This window comes from Felis catus, chromosome B4 (assembly GCF_018350175.1).
Source record: "Felis catus isolate Fca126 chromosome B4, F.catus_Fca126_mat1.0, whole genome shotgun sequence".
Classification (NCBI taxonomy): Eukaryota; Metazoa; Chordata; class Mammalia; order Carnivora; family Felidae; genus Felis; species Felis catus.
Genome location: NC_058374.1, coordinates 135,984,100 through 136,002,494, shown reverse-complemented (window position 1 = coordinate 136,002,494; position 18,395 = coordinate 135,984,100). Strand labels below are relative to the sequence as shown.

Genomic DNA, 18,395 nt, shown 5'->3' with positions numbered 1-18,395 from the left:
GCGGTGCGCACAGTGGGCCCCGGGGAGGATTCGTGGGCCGATCCGCTGGCTGAATTTGGGTGTTATGACCCAGGATCCTTACATGGATGGTCCCGCGTCGCCCTCCACGCAGTCCTAAGCGCTCGGTGCTGCTTTTTCGTGCCCATTTTACCGATGAGGAAACTGAGGGTTAGAGAGGACCAAACGACTGGCTAAAGGGCAGTGGAAATCCTCAAATATATACATGCTTTCTGTGCTAGCAGTTTCGGGAGTTGGGTTTTGTTTTGCTTCTCTCAATTTTCTTCATTGTGGTAAAATACACATAACAGAATTTGCCATATTGACCATTTTTAAGTGCACTGTTCAGTGGTATTAAATACATTCATAATCTCCAGCGATCACCATCACCCATCTTGTAAAACAAGCTCTAGACCCATTAAAAACTCCCCTTTCCTGGCTGGCTCGGTGGGCAGACCTAGGGACTCCTGCTCTCCGGGTCCACGGCTGGAGCGCCGCTCTGGGTACAGAGATTGCTTACCAAACAACAAACACTTCCCCATTCCCCCCTCCCCCAGGCTCTGGCACCCACTTGGAATTAGGTATTTTTGAACCTATTTCACAAATATGAAAAAACTAAGACCGGTAGAAATAGCATCAGCAGCATCCAAGGCTGGGGCTTCCTACCCCACTCCTACCTGCACCATCGCGGCACCCCCCCCCCATTCCCCTGCTGCCTTCCAAATGGGAGCAGCCGCCCTGCCCTGGGGCTCCTGGGGCTCCTGGGCTGGGGAGAAATGGGGGTGGGGGGGCAAAGCCCCTATTGAGGGAGGAGAATGGGAAAGTTTCTAAGTAGGGTGGGACTCAGCCCTGGGGCCGGTTAGGGAGGGGTAGGACCGATCCCAGAACTGCAGCACAGGAGGGTGATGGAGGCAGAGAAAGGCAGAGGTCGGGCTAGGATTACAAAGTAACCGCTTTTCCAAGAACACAACAGGCTTGTTTACGAGTCTCTGAAGGCAGAACTGCGGGTCCAGGGGAGCTCCCCTCCCCCCCTGGTTCTGCCGTTTGCTACCGTTGGGGCCCCCTGACCCCTTCCTCCCACTTCTGGAGTGACAGGCAGTGATGCCCACTTTTCCTTCAGTGTTATCAGTGAAATGGGCTGACCCCACCCCACACCAGGCAGGGCTATAGGGAGGATCAGAGGAGATAATGATCTGTGACCACCAACAGATAATCCTTAGTAAACAACAGAGCTGAAGCTTCAGGGGCCCCTCTCTGGGGGCTCTTCTGACCTCTTACATTTTGTAATCCTCTGAGGACCCCCAAATCCCATCACCTGTAAGCCCCACAAAGACTGGATCATCCCAACCTTCTCTGAGAGCCACAGGCTGCCTTACAGGCAGGAGTGAGGAGGCCTATAAAATAGGGGACCCTCTCCAAATGCCTCACTCAGAAGGAAAGTAATGACACAGAGGCTGGTGGGCCAAAAAGACCCGATGTGCCGGAGAATACCTCCAGAGGGGCTTCGAGGCTGAAGGTGCAGAGGCCAGGCACATAGTAGGTGTTGAACAAACATTAGTGGAACGGATGGAGGAGGAAGGACAGTTTGGGGACAGAGGAGGGATAAGTGTCCCCGAGGGAGGGGTATGTAAAAATATTTGCTTTGCGAGGTCCTAAAACAATATGCTGAGCCAATAGATGAGAAGGAGACAAAAGCTTTTGAATAAGAACTGGGCCTGTAGAGGGACTCCTGGGCGGCTCTGTGGGTTAGGCTTCCCACTTCAGCTCGGGTCATGATCTCCTGGTTGGTGAGTTCGAGCCCAGCACCTAGCCCTGCGACAGGCTCTGCGCTAACAGCTTTGAGCCTGCTTTGGAGTCTGTGTCTCCCTCTGTCTCTGTTCCTGCCCTACTCATGCTCCGTCTCTCTCTCTTAAAGGTAAATAAACATTAAAAAAATTTTTTTTTATTTTATTATTTTTTTTTATTTTTTTTTCAACGTTTATTTATTTTGGGGACAGAGAGAGACAGAGCATGAATGGGGGAGGGGCAGAGAGAGAGGGAGACACAGAATCGGAAACAGGCTCCAGGCTCTGAGCCATCAGCCCAGAGCCCGACGCGGGGCCCGAACTCACGGACCGCGAGATCGTGACCTGGCTGAAGTCGGACGCTTAACCGACTGCGCCACCCAGGCGCCCCCACAAAAAAAATTTTTTTTAAAGAGGGGCACCTGGGGCGCCTGGGTGGCTCAGTCGGTTAAGCATCTGACTTCAGCTCAGGTCATGATCTCATGGTTCATGGGTTCAAGCCCCGCATCAGGCTCTGTGGTGACAGCTCGGAGCCTGGACCCTGCTTCGGATTCTGTGTCCCTCCCTCTCTCTCTGCCCCTCCCCTGCTCACACTCTGTCTCTCTGTCTCTCTCAAAAATAAATAAACATCGGGGCGCCTGGGTGGCGCAGTCGGTTGAGCGTCCGACTTCAGCCAGGTCACGATCTCGCGGTCCGTGAGTTCGAGCCCCGCGTCGGGCTCTGGGCTGATGGCTCAGAGCCTGGAGCCTGTTTCCAATTCTGTGTCTCCCTCTCCCTCTGCCCCTCCCCCGTTCATGCTCTGTCTCTCTCTGTCCCAAAAAAAATAAATAAACGTTGAAAAAAAAATTTTTTTTAATAAATAAATAAATAAACATTAAAAAACATTTAAAAAAATAAACAATTTTTTTAATTTTATTTTTTATTTTTTAAAATTTACATCCAAATTAGTTAGCATATAGTGCAACAATGATTTCAGGAGTAGATTCCTTAATGCCCCTTACCCATTGAGCCCAACCCCCCTCCCACAATCCCTCCAGTAACCCTCAGTTTGTTCTCCATATTTATGAGTCTCTTCTGCTTTGTCCCCCTCCCTGTTTTTATATTATTTTTGTTTCCCTTCCCTTATGTTCATCTGTTTTGTGTCTTAAAGTCCTCATAGGAGTGAAGTCATATGATATTTGTCTTTCTCTGACTAATTTCACTTAGCATAATACCCTCCAGTTCCATCCACGTAGTTGCAAATGGCAAGATTTCATTCTTTTCGATTGCCCAGTAATACTCCATTGTGTCTATGTACCACATCTTCTTTCTCCATTCATCCATCGATGGACATTTGGGCTCTTTCCATCCTTTGGCTATTGTCGATAGTGCTGCTATAAACATGGGGGTGCATGTGTCCCTTCGAAACAGCACACCCGTGTCCCTTGGATAAATGCCTAGTAGTGCAATTGCTGGGTCATAGGGTAGTTCTATTTTTAGTTTTTTGAGGAACCTCCATACTGTTTTCCAGAGTGGCTGCACCAGCTTGCATTCCCCCCCCAAAAAAACTTTTTTTTTAAAAGAGGAGCACCTGGGTGGCTCAGTCGGTTAAGCTTCCGACTTCGACTCGGGACATGATCTCACGGTTCAGGAGTTCAAGCCCTGCATCGGGCTCTGTGCTGACAGTTCAGAGCCTGGAGCCTGCTTTGGATTCTGTGTCTCTGTGTCTCTCTGCCCCTCCCCAGCTTGTTCTCCCTCCTTCCCTCTCTCTCTCTCTCTGTCTCTCAAAAGTAAAAAAAAACTTAAAAAGTAAAAAAAAAATTGGGCCTGTAGAAGGCCTTGGCTTCCTTTTAGTCCAAGAAAAAGCCCTGGGTTAGATAATAACAGTAATGAGAATGCTGGCATCCACAACCATCTGTTCTGTCCCCCCGTCCCAGGGCTAACGACTTTTTATTATCCTCTGTCATTCTTAGGACTGCCTGATGCAGCAGGAATGAGCATCCTGGTGTCACAGACACCAGAGCACCCACAACGGGTCCCAGAGCAGGCAAGAGACAACTTGCGACCCCATTTTACAGATCAGGAAACTGAGGATCTAAAAAAGGAGGCTAGTGGCGCCCCGCTGGCTCAGTCGGAGGAGTGTACGACTCTTGATCTCAGGGTGCCGGGTTCGAGCCCGGGGTTGGGTGTAGAGCTTACTTACATAAATAAATAAACCTTAAAAAAAAAAAAAAAAAAAAAAGGAGGTCAGTTGCAGGAGATCACGCAGCCAGCCTTTGTGTGCAGAGACAGTTACAAGCCCAGGTCCTTTCAGTGCCCTTTCCACCCCTCCACAGCTGGGCTCAAACCTCCTGGGCCTCAGTTTCCCCTTCTCCATAGGGATTTGCTGGCCTGTCCCAGGGCCATCATGCCGTGAATCCTGCTAAGAGAACACCACGACCTGGTGGGGCAGCCCCTTCCTTCCCAGGGAGGGGGGAGGGTCTCCATCCCAAGGAGCTGCCTCCAGGGGCCTTGGGATCCTCCAGCCCCAGCCGCCCCCTTCTCTCAGCAGTTTAGGGATCCACTATTCAGTAGATTCTCTGGCACCAACTTAGGATTGAGTATTGTCCTTGATATGACATTTTTCTGGATCATTCATTTAACGAATATTGATTCTCACCGTGTGCCAGGCAGGGTGGTAGCTGATGGGGGTCTAGAGATGACACATTCTAGCAGGACATTCACCCAAGGCGGGGGGCTGGTGGGGAGACAGGGGCGGTGGGAAGAGGGAGCAGAGAGCGGGGCAGCTTGGAGCACGTGGATGCTGGAGGGGGCACAGTAAAGCCAGGCGGTGAGTGGGGAGAGGGGGAGGGCCAGGTCTTCTAGCCAAGGTGGTGGAGGGAGGAAAGAAATGAGGACAGGGCCTTCCCTAGATGAGAACATTCCCCTGCCTAAGGCGAGGGAGGGGAGGGCAGGGGAGGTGGGAGCGGCAGGGGCGAGGAGGGCTGGCCAAGTGTGTCTGCCAAGTGCCAGCCTCAGTGACCGGGGCCCAGGTGGGGGAACCGGGCATCGGTGAGATTTTCAATGGTCCTGTCTTTCCACTTGCCATCCCAGACTTTTGGCCTCGCCTTGGGACACCTGATCTGGAAAATTCTCCCGCTCTGAGAGGCTTCGTAATATCAGGAGGGACCCATCAAAGGGCTTTGCTGTTCTCTCCTGACTTGTGCCTGAGCTCCTCGCCAGGAGGCTGTGGAGAGCTCTGTGGGCTGGGCGTGTTCCTGGGTGATTTCGTGTCACCTTCATGTGCTCCTGCAAGGTAGGTCTCCCCACTGCACAGACGAGGAAACTGAGTCTCAGAGAGGGGTCCTAAAGAGTCCAAGGTCACCTAGCCAAGAGATCGGAAGACTGGGGCTTGAACCTTGGTCTCTCTGTCCCATCTGACTTGGGGGTCTGTAGCAAGGCTTCAGGAAGTCTGTGAACCCCTTCTAACGAAGTAAACTTTCAGTTGGGGTATTTGCCTTTTCCAGAGAGGGAGGCTGCAGCCTGATGAGTGAGAAAGTCGAGAACGGGGACTCTGGGATCACTCAGCACTGAGGTTGGATCCTGACTCTATAACTTGTGTGGCCTCGGGCTGCTGAGGAAATGGAAGCATAGGAAAACTTCAGTGCCCCGCGCACAGCTGGAGGCCAGGAAACCCAGAGGCTATTACTGAAGGAATCCACTTGGCATGTTCACCAAAGAAACTGTATCTCGGAGGTACAGCTTCTATTAAACGAGAAAACGCACTTTTACAAGCCAGTGCGTTCACTACAATCCCACATCTTGAAAATATCCTTATAGAAAAGTCTGGGAAGAAATATAGGCCTGCAATAGTGGTCATCTCTGGGCACACGGATAACTGGTATGGTTTTCTGCCTTGTGCTTTTCTGTATTTTCCAGATTTTTTTTTTTCTCTACAGATGTGTATTGGGAATCAAAAAAATTTTTTTTTTTTTTTTTTTTTTTTTCTTCAGGAAGAGAAAGAAAACTGTTTGGTCTTGTCTCAGACTGGAGCTGAGCCAAAGACAATGGGCAAATCTATAGCTCCAAGTGAGATAAAAGCAGGACAGAAGAATATAATGGCTCTCAGGCAGAAAGCTCCGGGCCTTGGGAGAGGGAAAACTGAGTCAGGCTCCTTAGAGAAGACGCAAGCATATCAGGAAAGTCTTCCTGGAGGAAGAGGTCTTTGAAGGGCTAGGTTTGAGAGCCAGAAAGGGCTGGATTTCGACCAAAAGGGAAAGATGAGTCTGGTCCTATTGTCCTGTGGGTACTGGGGGGGCCGATGGAAGGGCTCTGAGCAGGACTAGATCTTTAGGAACTGGACCCGGCAGCCACATGAGATGTTATTGGATGGCAGATGGAGCCTGGGGTCTCTGAGAGTGGCCAGGGCTCCTGAACTGGGGGGAGGGAGGGCATCCCAGCTTCCATCCAACTAGTAGAAAGACCCAGGTTACCCTCCCCCGCCCCCCCCCTCACAGCTGGCCAGCAGGGTCTCCTTTACTTTGCTCATCTGGCCCAGACGATACTGCAGTCCACAGTGAGTGCGGCCCCCTATGGATGGACCTCTTGTGAAGCCCTTGGGAACCTCATGACATTCCCATTTTACAGGCCAGGAGACTGAGGCTCAGAGAGGCCAGCTGAGCTGTAGGATAGGGAGGTGCCTTTGCACTGGGATGAGGGGAGGGGGCTCCCTTCCCAGCTATGTGAGCAGGAGCTCACCTACTGCATCCAAGCCTGTTTCTCTCACTTTGCAGGGAGTGGGGGACAGTGACACCCAGTTGTGAGGACGGCAGCGGGTGCCTGAAGAGACCGTCATGCGATGACTGTCCCAGGTCACTCAGCAGCTGGTGGGGCTACTGCGTCCCTTGTTACCTGTTTTGCTCTGTCCTTCCACCACACCTTCTGCTGTCGCCCGTATTTATTTACAAATGTGTTTGTCTATTGTCGGACTCCCCGCTCCCCACTGAGACTGAGCCGGGCTTGGTTTGTTCTGGGCAGGGCTCGAGGGTGGGGGCTCAGTCAGTACTTGCTGAGCCAGCAAATGCATTGAGGATGAGCACCTCCGGGCTTGTCTGTTTTGAGTCAGTTTCCTCCCTGTGTCCTTACATCATTTCTCCCCCAAGAACCACATTTTACAATAGTTTCTATGGCAGCTCGCAGCTTCCTCCCTCTTCTTTAAGTGAGGGTGGGGGAGGAACTGCGGCTTTACAACCTGGGGAGTGGGGTATGTGTGTGCATATTCACATGTTGTCTATGGAACTGTAGGGGGGAAGATGGGGACATTCTCCAGATACCTCTGGGGGTTGGTCCCCCTTGGAGTCCAATGACATGGTGGGGGGGGGGAGGCGGGGGGGGGTTGAACCTTTGTGCAGGGGGGAGTTTCCCCGGGTCACTGGGTTAAGAGACACATCCCCACAGGCTAGCCCTGCCTGGAATTTCTGGGGAGCAGGTCCAGGCAGTCTCTACAGGTCACCGTAGGGCTGTGTGACCATGCATCCGTGGGGGCCCCGGGGCACATGAATCTGGAGTCCGGGCTGTATACAGCCAATAGCACTTGGCTTCTCTGAGAATTCGAGGAAGCTTCAGGAATGACCGAGATCAAGGTCAGTGGCCAGAACCAAGCATCTGTCTTCAGCTGGGGAGCCGCTGGAGATGGAGGGAAGGTGGAGGTGGGGAAGGGTCCCTGGGTGCCCAGAGCCTGGAGGCAGATACTTCTCCAGGCCCTAGAGAGGCCTCAGGGGACAAGAGTCAGCGGTAGTAAGAGTATTTTTGAAAGTCAAGGCTGGTTCTCAGCTGCTTGAGTAATGCCTTGGAAACCCGGAGAGCTTAGTTACCCCCTCAGATCTCTCCCAAGAGTCTGGCGCTGGCCTTCTCACAGCCCCGCTAACTCACCTGCTCCCACACCGGCATCCGCCAGTCTCAGCTGACATCCCGTCCCAGCTGACGGCAGCCGCGTCCTTCCAGGTGCTCAGGCCAAAGACCTCAGAGTTGTCCTCGATGGTTCCTTCTCTTACACCTGCCACCTCCTTGAATGTGGGCCAGGTTCAACTCCCTCCTCCCCTCCTCCCTTCTTCCCTTCTTTTCTTCCTGTAAACTCTACCCCCAACGTGGGCCTTGAACTCACAATCCCAAGATCACGAGTCGCCTGCTCTACTCACTGAGCCAGCCAGGGACTGATTTCCAGGGACTAATTTCTAATGTTTATTTATTTTTGAGAGAGAGAGGAAGAGAGACAGAACATGAGTAGGGGAGGGGCGGAGAGGGAGACGCAGAATCCGAAGCAGGCTCCAGGCTCTGAGATGTCAGCACAGAGCCTGACGCGGGGCTTTAACTCACAAATCACAAGATCATGCCCTGAGCCGAAGTCAGAATCTTAACCGACTGAGCCACCCAGGCACCCCTTGGCCTCATTTTCAACTACTCCTCTCATTGTGCATTTCATTCCAGCCACCCTGGCCTCCTTGCGATTCCTCAAACACAGGTTCTCGGCTGCCTCGGGCCCTTTACACGTACTCCTCTGCCTGGATTGCTCTTCCATTAGAAATCTGCAGCTTGGTCCTCTGGTCTCCTTAAATCTTGGCTCAAACGTCACCTTTGTCAGCAAGGCATCCCTGACACTCCCACCTAACCCTGCAATCCTTGGCTTCCTAGAGTTCTTGACGACTGTCTTGCATTTATGACCTCTTACGGGCACTATAGTTCTCAATTTTGTTTATGGTATGTTTCCCCCAACTGGCATAAAAGCGCCACAGGGACAGGGATCTTTGTCTATCCTTTTTCCCGTCTTCACCACCGTATCCTCAGAGCCTAGAACAAGGCTTAACTTGGAGTCGGCATTCGGGGTGCCTGGGTGGCTCAGTCAGTTGAGCGTCCGACTCTTGGTTTCCGCTCAGGTCGTGACCTCACGGTCCGTGGGCTTGAGCCCCGTGTCAAGTTCTGTGGTGACATCGCAGAGCCTGCTTGGGATTCTCTCTCCCTGTCTCTCTGCCCCTCCCCCCACCTCTCCAAATAAATACATTTTGAAAAAATTGTTGAGGGGCTCCTGGGTGGCTCAGTCGGTCACGTGTCTGACTTCGGCTCAGGTCGTGATCTCACGGTTTGTGACTTCAAGCCCACATCGGGCTCTCTGCCATCAGCACGGATCCCTCTTCGGATTCTCTGCCCCCCCCTCCCGTCTCTCTGCCCCTCCCCCATTCGTTCTCTCTCCCTCTCTCCCTTTCAAAAATAAATACACGTTTTAAAAAAGTGGTGTTGGGGTGCCTGGGTGGCGCAGTCGGTTGAGCGTCCGACTTCAGCCAGGTCACGATCTCGCGGTCCGTGAGTTCGAGCCCCGCGTCGGGCTCTGGGCTGATGGCTCAGAGCCTGGAGCCTGTTTCCGATTCTGTGTCTCCCTCTCTCTATGCCCCTCCCCCGTTCATGCTCTGTCTCTCTCTGTCCCAAAAATAAATAAAAAATGTTAAAAAAAAATTTTTTTTAAAAAGTGGTGAGATATCTCTTCTCACCCAATGGGGAATGTTTCAAAAGCACGAGGTAATTGAGTGAGGATGAGCGGTGGGAAAGTGGCCTTGGGCCTTCCCGATTCGTGGGGGGGTACACACGGGCTCCATGAAGACGCGGGCTGCTCACCGCTATAAACACAGCGCCTGGGACCGTATCTGGCACAGAGTAGGTGTTCACTAAAAATTAGAATGAACACATGATTAGACAGATCTTTCCAGAAGGTAATTTGGCAATGTAGAACAAAAAAACTTAAGAATGTGGGGGCTCTTGCGTGGCTCAGTCAGTTGAGTGGCTGACGTCAGCTCAGTTCAGGATCTCGCAGTTCCTGAGTTCAAGCCCCACATGGGACTCCCTGCTGTGTGCAGAGAGCCTGCTTCAGATGGATCCTCTGTCCCCCTTCCTCTCTGCCCCTCCCCCGCTTGTGCACTTTCTCTCTCTCAAAAGTAAATAAACATTAAAAAAAATATATTTATAAGAAAACCCAAAAACTTAAGAATGTGTATTCTTTGGGGGCCAACAATCCGAATTTCAGGAATTTTCTTGCAAACATAGTTAAACTAGTTGTCACAGGTGTGTGTGCGAGCACGTTCTCTGAAACTTGTCCGCTCCCTCCCGCACCCACGCCGTGTGGGCGAGGCGGCACACAGACAGATACGTTTTCTGTTCTTATGGAGCATATTGTCCCGGGAGTGAGAGAGAAGCAAGAGGAGATCAAACGGGAGAGACAACCTAAGTCCCCATCATCCGGGGACGAAAGATGCCATGCCGTGCAGCCGTGGGTCTACACGTCCTGACGTGGAAAGGCATCGCACCTCGGCTGTGCTGAGTGAGACAAAAATGTTCTAGGGTAAAATGTATCACAGGAGTTGACTTAAGTTGAAAAATATTTTCCCCCTTCACAAAGATGGCGCCAAAGGCGACGAAGGAAGCCCCTGCCCCACCCCCGCCCCCCGAAACCAAAGCCCGAGCAAAGGCTTTGAAGGCCAAGAAAGCAGCGCTGAAAGGCGTCCACAGCCATAAAAAAAAAAGAAGATCCGCACGTCACCTACTTTCCTATGGCCCAAGACACTGTGTCTCCTAGGGCAGCCCAAATATCCTGGAAAGAGGCCCCCTAGGAGAAACCAGCTTGATCACTATGCCACCATCAAGCTCCCCCTGACTGCGGAGTCAGATATGAAGAAAATAGAAGACAACAACACACTTGTGTTCCCCATAGATGTCAAGGCCAACAAAGCACCAGGTCAAACAGGCTGTGAAGAAGCTCTATGACATTGACGTGGCCAAGGTCAACACCCGGATCAGGCCCGATAGAGAGAAGACGGCATATGTTCGACTGGCTCCCGACCATGATGCTTTGGATGTTGCCAACAAAATGGGGATCATCTAAACTGAGGCGAGCTGGCCAAATCTAAATACAAATTTTTCCACCATTAGAAAAAAAAATTTTTTTTCATTTGCCTTGAAAGGTCTGTAAGGAACATTCTAGAAGGTCAAGAGTGGTTAATAAGTGCAGATATTATCAAGTGTTTTTTTTTTTCTTTCTCTTGTACATTATTTGCAAGTTTTCCAATGAAGATGTATTATGTTTCTGGCCATAACACTTGTTAAATGTTCATTTATTTTTTTTTAATTTTTTTTAATGTTTATTTTTGAGACAGAGAGAGACAGAGCATGAATGGGGGAGTGTCAGAGAGAGGGAGACACAGAATCTGAAACAGGCTCCAGGCTCTGAGCTGTCAGCACAGAGGCCGACGCGGGGCTCGAACTCACAGACCGCGAGATCATGACCTGAGCCAAAGTCAGCCGCTGGCTCAACCGACCGAGCCACCCAGGCGCCCCAAATGTTCATTTATTTTGAGAGCGAGAGTGGGGGGCGGTGAAAGAGAGAGAGGGAGAATATCCCAAGCAGGCTCCAAGCTGTTAGCACAGAATTCAACGCAGGACTCGATCCCACCAACCGAGAGATCATGACCTGAGCCAAAATCAAGAGTTGAACGCTCAACCGACTGAACCACCCAGGCGCCCCAAAACAATAACTTTTTAGTAGATATTATGTTGAGTGGAAGGAGCCAGACATCAGAGTGAACATACTGCACAATTCCACTTGGGTGACGTTCAAGAACAGGCAAAACTAATCTATGGTAATAGAGGTGAGACTATTGGCTAGGTCTCGAGGTGGGGGTGGGTACTGGCTGGGAAAGGGCATGAGGGAACTTTCTGGGGTGGTGCAAATGGTGCTCACGGGGTACGTACCTATGTGACCGTGCGTCCAGCTGAACGCTTAAGATTTGCGCACTTTCCGGTATGTAAATGAAAACTCGATACTAGAAAATAAAATTAAACAACACAAAGCACAACACATCAGACTTAAAATAGCCAAGAGCAAGGATTCTAATTAAGACCCAGATGCCCGGCTGCCAGGGGTACTTACTTGGTGGGCGGAGCCCATGATGGGAACCCGAGGGGCCCCCTTTGCTGGTGACAAGGGTCGTATCACAATTGAAAACAGAGCCCGTGCATTTCAGAGCAGATTAAGGAGGCTTAACCAGCCAGGCCACTCAACTCGTGCCACAACAATTTAATAGACACGTGTTCGGGCCAAAAAAACCAAATGGCCCCGAGTGACCAAAATAACCTAATCTCATGCAACCTGTCAGGGGGACAGAGAACAGGCCTCCGCTCCATCAGACAATTCCAGGAATCCAGGGTCAGAGAGAAGGTGATATGTGCTCCTGAAGCATTGTGGGGGCCTTGAGCCGCAGGCCGTGGACATCCTGCAGCGACGGCCACCGCCGTTCGATGCCAGGAGCAGGTTCAAGGCCCCAGGTTATCACTCAAGTCAGGTCTGGCGAGAGGGACCTGGCCCGCGTGGCTGCAGGCAGGAAGGAGCCCCGGTTCTACAGAATCTCCTTTCACCCAGAAATAACATCCCTTCTGACAGCTCAGTTTATCAGTGATAGCAGATTTTTTGAAAACAGTAACAGCAGTTTCTACGGCTCACATGCCCGCGGTCCACAAGGAGGGGCTGGCCTGTGGTGTCAGGGCAGCGGCTGTCCACACCTCTTCTCTGGGGGGAGGAGGCACCCTTGGAAGGACCTCTCCCAGTCTGGCTTCCTGTGGTCTGTAAGCTCCGAGGGGGCGGGGCCCGGGTTCCCTTTCCCTCTCCTGCACCCCGCACCCCGGACCCTCTGCAGATCTCTGATTTACAAATGAGGGAATGTCCCTTCGCCATCCCTTTCTGTCCTCACAACAACCTAGGAGACAAACAGTGCCGTTCCTATTTTACAGAGGAAGAAACTGAAAGCAGGAGGTGATGCGGGCCACTCGAGCGGGACCCCGTTTCTCCTCCCAGGCCTGCAGGTTTCCCCGTCGCAGGACTGCTAACCACAGCTGTCCCAAACGCCCCTGCTCCAGCCTCGAAAAGTGAGGAGGACCCCGAGAGACCACAGCATTTTGGGAATTTTTCTTTCGGAGAGAGATCATTTTTCTTCTTACTTAAAAGTTCTGCAGTCTAGGGGCGCCTGGGTGGCGCAGTCGGTTAGGCGTCCGACTTCAGCCAGGTCACGATCTCGCGGTCCGTGAGTTCGAGCCCCGCGTCGGGCTCTGGGCTGATGGCTCAGAGCCTGGAGCCTGTTTCTGATTCTGTGTCTCCCTCTCTCTCTGCCCCTCCCCTGTTCATGCTCTGTCTCTCTCTGTCCCAAAAATGAATAAACGTTGAAAAAAAAAATTAAAAAAAAAAAAAAAAGTTCTGCAGTCTTGTCCTCTCTTCCAAAGAAGTGTAGGTGTCCCCATTTCCCCCAAATTGAATCAATAAAGATACTGCCGAGCAGTCGAGCCTTTGATGACCACAGGGGAGTGGGGAGCCCCGTCTCCTTGGGCGCTGGGACTGGGAACACACAGAGATGAAGCCTGGAGGTCAGCCTGGTAAACATCTCAAAACGTCTACGACCCAGAAATTTCACCAAAGGACACTCAGGGTAGAAGGAACAGCGTGAGCAGAGGTATGAAGGCTGGAGAGTTAAAGCACAGACGTTTGACCTGGCTCTTTGTTTCCAGAAGGAGGGAGCTGCTAGCCAAGCCCGGTGGCAGGACGGATCACCCCCATCAAGGACTGGGCTCAGCACTCAGTGAGCCAATGATCCTGGCTGGAGGAGGCCTGGGCCTGGAGCCCACTGGGGGGGGGGGGGGTGGAAACTGACCCCTCAGTGTTTGGCCGGTGAGGGCCTGCGTTTGGCCAGTAAGGCTTTGTTTTATTTCTCCAGTGCAATCTGGTGAAATTTGTATCTAGAGCCCATTTCACAGATGAGGAAGTTGACTTCAGTGAGGCTTCAGCAACAGGCCTGAAGTCATAATGCAATTAAAAAAAAAAAAAAAAACAGTTTGCACTCAGCTGTGTCCAATTCCCGATTTCAAGGTCATCCATTCATGCCCAAACCTCCCCATGGCATCTCCACTGAGCAGTGAGACTCTGGGAACAACACGGGGTGTCGAAAGCCCTGCCCTCAGGGGACTCAGCATCCAAAGGGGAGGTCGAAAATGGGAAAAAGTATCCAGCCAAAGGCTTAGGGGCCTGAATCCTCCTCTGATAATGTGGGTCTTTTTGGGGGGGATGGGGTTGGAAGTTCGGGGCAGGGGCGGAAATGGAACCCAGCGCAGCCCATTCGGGTGCACGTGCTCGTTTTAGGGCATCTGCCCAGAGTTTTCTACAGGTCCCGCGTCAGGTCTGTGTGGGCCCCAGATGAACTGTGGGGCCTGGGCCAGCCTCCTCACCTCTGCCTCAGTTCCCTTCAGTGCTGAACAGGGGTAACTCTGAACCTCAGAAGGCCGTCGCAGATATCATGATGTGAGTCGGGGCTCAGATATTCCTGCTCGAGGCCGGGTGGCTTAATTCATTGGTAGGAACTTTTCTTGGGTCTCTTCACCAACACCCGGTCCCTCCTCGCCACCTGCAGATGCTTTCCTCCTCACTCCCTCGTCTGGTGCAACCGCCTCTGGCAGTCTGAGGGGGTGAGGGGTCAAGTGTGTGGGGGCCGGAGGGAGGATCGAGGGCTTATTACATTAGGGTCCATACGCTCACACGGTTCTGTTAAATTCCATCTCGTCGAAAGCACTGCCAGGTGAGGTGCGTGGACCCTTCTCGATGGAGAAACCAAGGCCCAGGAGCCCGAAAGGGCGAGCTCAGGTCCAGAAGAGATGGTCAGGTACGTACTCAGACCTTTTCTTCTGAGAGAGAGGGGCCCCAGGGCTGGGAGATGTCTGGGTATTTTAGACGCGCGCTCATACAGGGAGCTGTTCTTTTCTTGGTCCTTCCCAGTCCTCACTGGCCACCTTCCGTGGCCAGACCCATGCCAGGCCCCCGGGGGGCACAGCCGTGAATAGTCACAGGCGGTCGGAGAGGGAGACAGGTGATCGGCCAGCCTCCTATGATGGGCTCCCTGACCTCCAGCTGCACTTCTCGGCCTCCACCACCCACGGCAGTCGCCCGCACACCCTGCCTTCCCCCACCGATGGTGCACAGCCTGCCTGCCTCCAGCTGCCCCAAGACAAAGGGCAGCAAACTCAGAGTCCCCCAGACCTGGGCTCAGATCCCCTCTGGCACCAGCTGGCTCCCTCCATGGTGCAGGTTTACCCATATGAGCAGTACTGAGCAGGACGGGATACGAATGTGTGCGGTTGGCTCACGGGCACTCAGAGGTGGGGGGTGGGGGGACAGGACCCCATCTCTCTCACTGGCTTTGTGTCTGTCCTGGGGCCTTAACATGGGGGGGGGAGCATTTCCCATGAATCTGAGATTTGTCTGGAGAGAAGGTTTGGACTCTAGACTCTCTCTCAACCCCCATCCCAACCCATCAAACCTCAGTCCTGCCATGGGGTAAACACACACACACACACACACACACACACACACACACACACACACACAGAATGTGGTCCTCATCTGAGTGCTTCTCTTTCATTAATAATGAATGATAATAGTAATAACAGGAATGATCATAGAAACCGCCCCCCCCCGCCCCCAGGCCCGGCTTCTTGCTGGACTGTTCCATGCGGCCTCATTGAACCTCACAACCCCCCAGCTGGTTCTATTTTAAAGAGGAGGAACTGAGCACCTGAGAGGCTAAGAATTCAAAACCACAGCTTGTGGGCGGCTTTCCGGGATATAAATTGATTCTTTTGTCATTGTTTTTCCTCTACTGCTGACTAAACACCTACTCAGCCTTACCTGGTGGAGGGTCTGAACACCTGGGGCCCCCCCAGGGCTGGGGGACAGTTGGGGGATCCCAGCATGAGGGCAAAGGGGCGGGGTCCCTGCAGGCGCAGAAATGGATGAGAAGGGAAGGACGGGGTGGGAGAAAGCGGGGCCCCCCACGGAAATGGCCCACCCAGCTGGCTTTGAGGAGTGGCCTTTGCCTCCCACCGGCTCCAGGCACTGAAGATTCTAGCCAGGAACACAGAAGTGCCGGGAGGGCATTTTCATGTCTGAAAGGCCCTCTCGGGCCCACAACTCTGCTGAATTGTCTCCGCCCTCTGCTGTGTGTCCACGAGCCGCCCAGGTCACCTAGCTAGATGAGGCTGACGTGGCAGTGTGACCCAGGTGTCGCCAAAACCCTGTTCTTATGTTTATTCCCCATTCAGCTACCCCGTGCCAGCCCTGACTTGGGGACGGGAGGAGGCTGGGCCCAGCTCCCAACAGCCCAGGCTCCTGGATGGGGCCCCGTGGCATTCCAGGCCCCTCTGGCTACCCCTGGGCCAGGTTCCCTGCTGTGTGCCAGGCCTGGGACAAGGGTCATGAGATAGGAAACCGAGGTGCCCAGTGGTTATGTTTGCTGCCCAGGGTTGCACAGCCAGAGAGCTGGCAGGACTGAGATTTGAAGGCAGTTCTGAGTGGGGTGCCCGCGCTCTGCAGTGAGTGTGGAGCCTGCTCGGGATTCTCTACCCCCCCTTCCCCCTCTACTCGCGCTTGCTCTCTCTAAAATAAAATAAAAATTTTTCCTTTTTTTTTTTTAACATTTATTTATTTTTGAGAGACAGAGCAGGAGCGGGGGAGGGGCAGAGAGAGAGGGAGACACAGAATCCGAAGCAGGCTCCAGGCTCCAAGTTGTCAGCACAGAGCCCGACACGGGGCTCGGACCCACGAACCGCGAGATCATGACCTGAGCCGAAGTCAGACGCTTAACTGACTGAGCCACCCAGGTGCCCCAAATTTAAAAACTTTTTTTAAATAAATAAAAGAGAGGAAGGAAAGAGGACGTGACAGACAAGGGGGTGGAATGAAGGCCTCCAGTGACAGCCTCCGGGAGGCCAGAAGTCACAGCCCCACAGAGCCTGTGTGTCTTCTCTTATACACGACCTGGTATGTTTGTATTTATTCATTTACCTGCCGATCATTCCTCTGCCCCGCGGAATGTGTGTTGTCCCCACCGGAGCCAAGCATGGGAGAGGCGTTCGGTAATTATTTATTGAATGAATTAATGTTTGCTTTTTAATGTTGGTCATGACCCTCTAAACAGAGCTCACAGCCCACCAGGGGGTTGTCTCCCACTCCTGGACAACTACCAAGAAAGAGACTATTCTTGAGAGCGTTCTTTCCAGTGGCAGGAGTGGGGGGAGGCAGGGAGGGGGGTAGGCAGGGGCTCCCTGCTTTCAAACCCCTCCCCATCTCTGTTCTCATCATTTCTGAGCCCCCAAGGACTCCACTCCTTTGGCCCCAGGCCAGGCAGCCTGCCCTCTGGGCTTCAATCCCTCCCCCCACCAACGCCCTCCCTCCCGCCTCACCACCTACCAGAAGTGGGCAGAGCTGAGCCAGAGCTGGGCCCTAGTATGCAGCCCCTCCCCATGCTTGGTAGGTGCCCAGTCTGGGTCCGGGTACTCTCACCATCAAGCCCATGGCCTCCACGCTGCAAGGGGCTGGCGTGGGGGTGCTAGAAACACCGGTGAGCCAAAGCCCGAGGGTGGCCCTGGGGCCGCTGGAGGCTCTGAAGGTGGGGCAGTGCCTGGCTAGACCACTGGTCTGTGCCTGCTGCAGGACAGGGCCTGCGGGTCTGTGAGAGCCTGGGCGCTGGGTGGGTGAGTCGCTGGTTCCACAGTAGCATATGGAGCCACTGGGGGCTCACGATGGCCTCAGGGAGCAAGGCGCTGGGGCTCCTTCAAAGTTCTCTACTGTGCTTTCCGCTGGCACCTTGACAATGGTGAGCAGACCTCCTTGGTGGCAGCGTGACCATAGTGGAAATATACCCATTAGGATGACTGGTATTTAAAACAAAAACAAAGGGGCACCTGGGTGGCTCGGTACGTTAAGTATCTGACTCGATTTCTGCTCAGGTCATGATCTCTCGAGCCCCGCATCGGGTTCTGCACTGACGGTGGGGAGCCTGCTTGGGATTCTCTCTCTCCCGCGCTCTCTGCCCCTCCCCCGCTCACACTTGCACATGCGCACTGTCTCTCTTAAAAAAAAATAAACTTAAAAAAAATAAAACAAAAACAAAAGGAAAAAATAAAGATCAGCAAGGATGTGGAAAAAATTGAAATCCTTGCACCCTATCGGTGAGACAATAAAATGATGTAGCCACTATGGAAAACAGTACAGCAGTTCCTAAAAAAAATTGAAGTATCACGTGAGCCAGCAAACGCACTTCTGGGTAAATATCCAAAAGGATCGGGAGCAGGGTTTTGGAACAGATATTTGCACACCCACGTTCACGGCAGCATTATTCCCAGCAATGAAAAGGTGGAAACAACCCAAACGTCCATCCACTGATGAATGGATAAGCCTAACGTGGCTTGTACATACAATCGAATATCACTCGCCCTTAAAAGAAGAAGAAAATCCTGACCCGGGCTACAGGAGGGAGGAACCTTGAGTGAGGACATTATGCTAAGTTGAAATAAGTCAGTCACAAAAAAGACAAATGCTGTATGATTTCACTTATATAAGGTCTCCAGAGCCTTCCAGTTTGCAGAGACAGAAAGTAGGAAGGTGGTTGCCAGGGGCTGGGGGGAGAGGGTAGGAAGGGTCATCATTTCGTGGATGAAGTTTCGGGTTTGCGAGCTGATGAGGTTCTGGGGATTATACAGCAACATGAATATACTTAACACGGCTGAGCTGTACACTTAAAA

The 18,395-nt window shown here is 52.6% G+C and overlaps 1 long non-coding RNA gene and 1 pseudogene across 1 annotated transcript; both read left to right on the top strand.

Annotated features, from left to right (window-relative positions):
* Window positions 1–60: 60 nt before the first annotated feature.
* Window positions 61–7,948, top strand: LOC123386762. Its single transcript, XR_006601177.1, has 4 exons — window positions 61–1,533; window positions 3,734–3,901; window positions 4,854–5,055; window positions 6,533–7,948. It is a non-coding gene; the product is annotated as an uncharacterized LOC123386762 (long non-coding RNA).
* Window positions 7,949–9,768: 1,820 nt separating this feature from the next.
* Window positions 9,769–10,897, top strand: LOC123386848 (annotated as a pseudogene).
* The last annotated feature ends 7,498 nt before the right edge of the window (window positions 10,898–18,395 follow it).